Source organism: Humulus lupulus, chromosome 2, assembly GCF_963169125.1.
Source record: "Humulus lupulus chromosome 2, drHumLupu1.1, whole genome shotgun sequence".
NCBI classification, from domain to species: domain Eukaryota; kingdom Viridiplantae; phylum Streptophyta; class Magnoliopsida; order Rosales; family Cannabaceae; genus Humulus; species Humulus lupulus.
In genome coordinates, this window is record NC_084794.1 from 100,723,521 (window position 1) to 100,732,349 (window position 8,829).

Sequence of the window (8,829 nt, forward strand, 5' to 3'; positions counted from 1 at the left end):
TTGGCGATTTAGTTTGGATTGTTCCTCTATGAATTCATGAAGAGTATTCTCGAGAGAATTTCGTTGTGGATGAGCATTGTATTGAGGTGCAGAATACGCCTTTGATGGTTGAACTTGTTGCTCATTTCTCCATTGGCTTCCAGACGATTGAGCTTGGTTAGAATCTCTCCAACTGAAATTTGGGTGGTTTCTCCAACCAGGGTTGTACGTATGGGAGAATGGATTGTTATATGCCCCTAAGGCATTGCATTGCTCCTCATAAACCCCCCTCATTTCATTCAAAGCTAAGTAGTCCTTAGCTAAGTGCTTCGTCCCTCCACAAACAAAGCAAGGTTCTTGCGGTTCCGCTTTAGCGATCATGTGCGATTTTTGGCCATTTTTCGTCATTAAGACCTCAAACTTCTTTTTCAAAGCTTCGAGTTGGGCCTTAACACTATCCTCTTCTCAAAGTTGATAGATCCCAGATGGTTTGTGTCGGTTGGTGCTGTCAGTAGCACTTTGACCAATCCAGGTGTGAAACTTTTTCACGGTTTCTTTGAGATATTCAAGAGCATCGTCTGGCTCTTTTTTGAGGGATTTACCATTGCATAGCATTTCTACAAACTGGCGCTCACGACTCGTGAGGCCTTCATAGAAGAAATTGACCAAACGCCAGTTCTCATAGCCATGGTGCGGGCACTGATTTAACAGATCTTTGAATCTTTCCCAGACTTGATAGAACGTTTCATTGTCCTTTTGGGAGAATGTGGAAATCTGTCATTTTAGACTGTTGGTCTTATGGCTGGGGAAGTGTTTCAAAAAGAAAGATTTGGTCATCTCCTCCCATGTTCCGATAGACCTAGGTCTCAAAGAGTATAACCAGCTTTTGCCTTTGTCCTTCAAGGAGAAAGGGAAGAACTTCAGTCGCACAGAATCGACATTTTTGGCTCGGTTATAGAACGTGGCTACTACCTCCTCGAATTCTCTGATATGCACGTAGGGCTTTCGTTTTCCATTCCATGAAATGTGAGCAAGAGTTGAATCATTCCAGGTTTAAAGTCTAATGCAGTCATATTAGGAGGGAAGATAATAGATGAAGGTGTGGAAGTGCGAGTAGGATGGAGGTTATCATTGAGAGTTCTTGGTTGGATTTCATCATTGTGAGCCATTGCGAATAGATTATTATCAGCTAAAGTTTGTGGAGAACCAGGATTGGTGGAAGGAGTGGTAGATGAATTGGAAGAAGTGTCACTGGAAGTTTCATGATGATTCATCCACTCTCGGAACTCAAAAATAGATTTATTTTATGTCTTTTTTTTTTGTTAAATTTGTTCCCAGGTAGATTTGGAGGTTTTCGGGTGATCTCCAACGCCTTACTAGAACTCCCCGAGGTTACTGAGTAAGTATGGTGGATCACAAGTCAACCTTTTCGACCAAACAACATTTAATCATAGTGAAATTGCTTATTTTGACAGAACAATCTTGATTTTCTTATAGTAATCAGTTCAACAATGTAATAGTGCAAAGGTAGATGCTCAAAATGTTCTCAGGTCGATTGGGAAGATTGCCAAAGTACCATTTTAGACCCACACTTGCCTAGACAGAACTTCCCGAGGTTCCTAGGTAAGTGTGGGGGGTAACGCACTACAAGAAAATAATCTTGTTGCTACCGAGTTTTTAGCTACTAAATGTTATTAGTAGCAATTATTTCTATTTTGCTACCAAAATATGGTAGCAAAAAGATTTAGTTGCAAAATATTAACAAAATAAGACCAAATGCTTCTACTACCAAATTTTTGGTAACTAATTAGTATTTTTAGCTACCAATCTTTTTTCATAGCTAAATCTAGTGGCGCCAAAACATAAAATTGACAATTTTATATACTAGTAGCTACCATTTTTTTTTGGTAGCAAAATTGAAACTTTTAGCTACTAATTTTTTTTGGTAGCAAAAAATAAATTTATTACATCTTAATTGTAAAAATTTGTGCCACTAATAATTTTGTAGCAAAAAATCAAATTGTACTTATCTTTAAAATATTTATAATAACTATAATTCTTAAAGGATATTAATTATAATTATAGATATATAATCCATATATATACACTAACATATAACATAAGTAATTTTTATCATTCATATATACTATAAGATAAATTATTAAATATATATAATAATCTTCAATACGTGTGTTGATAGCATAAATATATATCTACCTATATGTTAGGCGACTCTTTAAAATAATTAACAATATATTGTATTGTGTAGATAACATATATAATTAACATTTCACAAAAAAACATATATAATTAACAATATAAATAATTAAATGCACGGTCTCACACACGTATCTTGTATCTATAACCGTCCTTCACATGATCAAGTCTCTCTCTCACACTTTATCCTACCACTAATCACTATTATAAATCACTCAAGTCATGTAAGAGTGAATATAGCTGGAATTTTTTTTTTTTTTGAGCTTTTTTCTTTATTTTCTCTTTTATCAATCATATTAAACTTATGTAATCAGAATATCATCCTAGAACATCTTTCACTTTGTTTCTCAACTATCTCACTGAATAGTTTTCTATATAAACGACTATGAAAGTGTATATATTCAAATAATATTTATTAGATTAATTAATTAGTTTCTATTTTTCTCATATCTTCTATTCTTGTATGTTGACGTTCTTCCATTTTTTATTTCCTTTGACATGTTTTTCGCTCTAAGTAATCATTATTATCGTTGAAGGTTTGATTTGAGAGTCTCTGAAACTATCTATGCTTCAACATTTCATTTGAAACTACTCAAGTTCTTTTTAGTATTACACATTACCATATGGTTGAATATATTTTTTTTCTTTTTAAGTAATTCGATTTGCATCATTTCATTGTTAATTTTGTAGGCTTTGAGGAGGATTATCGACCAAAGTTATAAGAGATTGGAGACATTAGTCAAGAATTTTTTCTACACTTTGCAGGAAAGCTTGTACTAAACACTATCTTGTAAAAAATATTTTATAAATCAAGCATTCTTCCCTTGTATATGCAATGTATTTGATTTAAAGTTTGTACATATTTATATACAATATATTAATTTATTAAATTTTAATTTGAATATTTTTTATGATCTTTGATAATTTATATTAAAAGAATTTGAACAATTAATTATTTAGACATAAAAATAACCAAAATATATTATTTATATAAATCACCAAATAATTAAGAATGTTACTCTATGGACAATATCATATTAACTACCAATTTGAAAGTTTGTTGCTACCAAATTTTACTAACAAAATAATATTACTAATCCTTCTATTATTAAATTAAAGTAATTTTCTACCAAACTTTGGTAGCAAAGAAATGTTTAGGGGATACCAAAATCAATCATTTTGCTACTAGATATAATATATTTTTGCTACTAAAAATTTGGTAGCAAATAAAGAGCAATTGCTACCGAATATTTTAGTAGCTAAAAACTTTTAGCGACGGGGAATTAGCTACGAAGTAGCTACCTATAATTTTGGTAGAAAAAAATCTATTAGCTACCAAAAATAAATTATTTGTTACCAATTTTTTTGTAGTTAAAAAACATTTTTTTTGTAGTGACGCTCTCACAAACCTTGTTTAACAATCAATCTTTCTAGACAGAACAATATTGATTTCTACCATTTGTAATATTACACAATTGTTTCCAATACTAAGCGTTTTATGATTGAAATTTTATGAACAATTTTATGCAATTTTTTTTTTTTTTTTCGAAACCTAAATTCTAAGGAAAACTAAGGCAAAGAAAAAGGATAAGCCTAAACTAAGCAACAAAATAAACAACACAAAAATAAAATAATATAAAGAAAATTAAAGTGAAGATAAAATAACAAGTTCAATCTTTTTTTTTTCAAATATGTACTAAACTAAAAAAATATATATAATAGAAATTAAGAAAGAAAAATGGAGTAAGAACTAGCTAAAAATAAAAAAATAAAAAAAAGATAATTATATAAATATATGGTTTTTTTTTAGCCAAAAGAAAGAAAAATGGGAAAAAAAATAAAAATAAAAATAAGAATAAATATATTTTTTTTTGGATTTTTTTTATAGATATGTATATATGTGAATATTTATATATATATATATATGTGTGTGTTTTTTTTGTTTTACCGAAAAAAGAATAAAAAAGAAAAAAATAAAGAAAATATATATATATATAAATAAAGAAAAAAAAATTGTTTATGATTTTTTTTTAGTTTTTTTTTTCTTTTTATTTTTGTTATAATAATAATCTAATCAACTAAAAATTAGTAAATAAAAATAAAAACTATACTAACACAATATTCACACCAACAAAAATAAAAATAAAATAACTAACATTTTTGTAAAAATTTCACTAAACCTTTGAAAACTACCTCCCCGGCAACGGTGCCAAAATTTGTTTAACGCCCAAATCGTGACAACCACTAAGCGGTGGTTGTAGTATAATCGGGCGGTCGATCCACATGGAGATAACCTAAAATCAAAATATTAGTAGAAAATAACACAAAAAATTGTAACAAGAAATAAATAAAAAATGAAAAGAGATTTGAGATTTTGGTGTTGTCTTTTTTTTTTTTTTTGATGAAATGATAAAATGAGATAAGTGAAATAAAGGTAAGATGTAATCAAGAGTTTGAGAAATGGAAAGGTTTCAAGAATCATCCATATGCTTGTTTAGTTACTTGGTTACTTGATTTACAAAAATACACAAGTAAATAGTTCACATCCCAACATTTACTTGGAAAATCTAACATTAAAGTCATATTCTTTTCTAACAAAAGTCCATTTAAGTTATAAAGTTCCTTACTTTAAAAGCACAATGTTAATCTTATGAAAATCTAAAAATGACAAAATATCCAATGGCAATAATGCAATAGAAGATTAGACATAAAATTATGTATCAATATTACTTTTACTTATTAGAAGCACATAGAAAGAGCATGACTAATCCTATATACTATTAGCATAAGTAAATAAAAGATAACAAAATAGAGATAGGGATGAAAGAACATAAATAACTCAAATACATTACATTAAGAACATAGTAACTCAAAGTACCAAATTAACATCACTAGCATATGGAATCACCCCTAAACCTTCCTAGGAAGATTAGGTCATTATGCTCATGATTATCATAAATTTTGCTATAGTTTCTTTACTCTCTAAATTACATACCAATTGTGAAGAAAGAGTCCCTATTTATAGAGGGAGAAAATGACTAAAAAGAAATTAAACAAAAAAATGGGGTTTACAAATTAAATCTGAAATATTAATAATAAAATATGATTTTGAAAAATCAAATCTTATTATAAAAATTAACCTAGTTATTTTGGTGCATGGTCAAAATGTCATTTTTCTAAAATACCACAAAGTGTGAACTTTAAAGATCAAAATAGCAATTTGCATGGCCCAATACCCACAAAATATAGGTTGAAGGTGGCTGGTGCAGAAGTGAATTTTGACCCATTCCCAACCAATGGCGAGACGACAAGTGGACGGCTGGCTGGGAGAGAGTGAGCTCGAGTTGGGCCTGGTTGCTGCATCGGGCCGCTGGAAGCTTGGGCTCGGGTTGGAGGAAGCTTCGGCTAAAGGAGGCAAGGCTCGCGGGCAGCTGGATTGCTGAATGCTGAAGGAGGCAAGCTGCTGGACGCATTGGGCCACTGGGCCTGTTGGGCTTGCTGGGGAGAAGTTGGCTTTGGGCCTGGAGGTGCGTTGGCATGCATTGGGCTTGAATGCTGAAGGAGGAGCTGGGCTGCTTGGGCGTGAAGAGCTGGCTGAAGTCTGGACACGTGGCGTGAGGAGGGCAAGTGGCTCACAGCTGGCTTGGTGGCTGGCTGGGACGCGTGGCGCGAGGAGGGCACGCCACCTGGCAGCTGGGGAAAGAGGAAGGAAGAGCTGGGCCTTGGCTTAGGGGCTTCGGATTGGGCCAAATTTCTTCAGAAATGCCATTTCCGTCATTTTCTTTATCAGTTTTAACTATTTCTTTGTTCTCTCTTTTTATTAATGTCCAAATGCAATTTATTTCTTGAAAATTAAACATAAATTAAATTTAAAATTAATATTTTCAATTATAAAATATATTAAAATAAATTCATGAAAATATTAATTAAAACTTAATTTATTTTACACTTTAAAACCAATGAATTTGCATTTTTGAGCACTAATCAACCACTCCAGCGATCGCACACCAGTCTGACGGCTTTACATCACTCCAGCGCTCCTCAACCACGCATTCAGCCCACGCTACCACTCTGTGTTCTCCAGCAATCGTACACTAGTTCGGCGGAATTACATCACTCCGGCCCACCTCTACCTCCACCTCTCCGTCGATGCTCGTAGTTGTGACTTGTTTTGACCCTTAAAAGTAATAGAAACTATCATTTTTAAAATTAAAATAAAAACTATTTTTCTATAATTTTATAAAGAGTTTTGAATAAATGTTGAAATCCATTTGTTTGATGAAAATTCTCAAATAGATTTCATGTGTTATCTAGGTTAACTTGTATTGTTTAGTGTTGTTTTTATTCAGATTGGTTTGATTTGTCCTCATTAGGGCACAAGTTTTTTTCCCCTATTGGAGACTTATTATCTTGCAAAGCTACGGTTCCAATTTGAACAGGGAACTTGGTTTTACATAATTTTTTTCCAGGAAAAGCCTAAAGATTTACAAAAGAAATTCTGGCTGCTATAAACGTGTTTAAATTTTAAGTCTTGTGATTTAAATTTTAAATACTAGTGGATTAATTTTTAAAAAGTTGTGGTTTAGATTTTAAAAGATCATGGTTTATATTGTATATGATCGTGGTTTAGATTTTAAGCTTAGTGGTTTAACTTTTAATTCTCGTGATTTAAATTTTAAAGAGTCATGGTTTAAATTTTAAGCCTTATGGTTTAAATTTTAAGAATTGTGGTTTAATTTTTTAAGAGTCGTGATTTAAATTTTAATTTAGTAAGTAAAATAGCCTAATCATCTATTTAATATCACATATTACGAAATACACCCTTTGACAAATTACTATGTTATTCTAAATATTTTAATATTATGGTATATGTATATTAGTTTTGTTTAATTAGTTTTTATTTTAAAGTTATTTTGATTTTTTTTCATTTTTTATGGGTTGTTGAATGATATACCATACCATAAAATATATATACTGAGTTGAAAAATAATATACCATCAAAACTTACAAAATTATTACTCAAAAATGTATATACTATGCTAACAAAGTTATATACTACCATTAAAATGTATATACTATGATACAAAATTATATACTACCATTAAGGTTGTACGGCAACAGGGGCTCAAGGGATGGTGGTCGACGGCGGCAGGGGGCTCGGGGCTGGGCTCGACGGCAACGACTGGTGGCTCGGGGGCTGGGCTCGACGGCGGGTGGGGGGGTCTCGGGTCTGGGCTCGATGGTGCAGGGGGGTCGGGGTCGGGGTGTACAGCGGCAGGGGACTCGGGGCTGGGCTCAACGGCAACGAATGGTGGCTCGGGGGCTAGGCTCGACGGTGGGTGGGGGGTCTCGGGTTTGGGGTCGATGGCGCAGGGGGTCGGGGTCAAGCTGTACGGCGGCAGGGCGAATATTCATAGTCTAGTATACTTTGGTAAGTTAGCTCTGTATAACGCTCAGTAGCTCAGGACCTCTATTTTTTTCTCCTTTCTATTATGAGTTGATATTTGTTCAGTTGTATCTTAGCTGCAATATATTAAAGTAACAAAATGTATGGTGTTGAAAGTGAAGTATATGCCTTTGATATATTACTACAATGGTCAATGAGTCTCATTATATTGTGATATGTTTCCAGGTTATTTAATAGTGTCTCATGAAAAAGGCATATGACCAAAGATAATTAGTGGATAATTTGAGTTTAGGGAATCATTTGGCTATCTTGTACTGTTGAATAAATGAAAAGTATTACTGTAGGATTTGTTATTTGTTGTATTAGGTATTCTCTTGATAGTACATTTAGTTGTCATCTCTTCCCAATGAGTTTCAGGTTGACAAAAGCCATATGTAGTAAACTATTTTGAAGTATTTCTTCCCCATTACAGTTTAACTTTGTCTTCATTATTATTATAGATTTTTTCTGTGTAGTGATTTTGCTCATTTATAAGTTTTGACAGTTACACACTTTTTGGGATCATGAAAGTTGTCAATACATAACATTTCTTTGATAGCGTGGGTATTACTCACATAGTCAAGCATAAGCAGGAGGATCACTGTACCTTAGTCTTAATAATGTTTTATTTGCTTGTGTTAAGTTGAGAACTCTTGATTTTCTTCAATAGCCACAAATATATCATGCCACGTTTTACTTCGTTTTGAGGTTGTATTTCCTTTTGGAATCTAACCTTCAGTTTACTACTATTCTATTAGATTTTACATATAGATATCGAAGATTCAAAGAATATTCTCACTTTTATTCCACTGGCGCCAGCTTGTGTGGTAAGTTCTAACTTATACTTGCTCTTAACATGTTTTCATGGTTTCATGTGAATGCAATAATCTGATTTCTTACAAGTATTAATAAATTTGGATTAAGCTTATTCACAACTCGTTGTGTTACTTTAACAACTTTATCTGGTATGCTCGTTGTGTTACTTTAATAACTTTAACAAATGTCACCTGGTATGCTTGTGTTACATATTAATGATCTATTATATTTATGTTCTTGGTGCTCTTATTTATAACTATATTATCTTTTCTTTTCTTGCTAAGTACTATGGACTTAGAATCTTATGCATATTACCTACACAGTGCATGTCTTTATATGTGTATATATGTATATTAATTTCTCCATGTTTA

The 8,829-nt window shown here is 32.2% G+C and overlaps 1 non-coding gene across 1 annotated transcript; it reads left to right on the top strand.

The window, feature by feature from the left end:
- The first annotated feature begins 661 nt into the window (after window positions 1-661).
- Window positions 662-768, top strand: LOC133820057 (small nucleolar RNA R71). The gene has a single exon (XR_009886491.1). It is a non-coding gene; the product is annotated as a small nucleolar RNA R71 (small nucleolar RNA).
- Window positions 769-8,829: the final 8,061 nt, after the last annotated feature.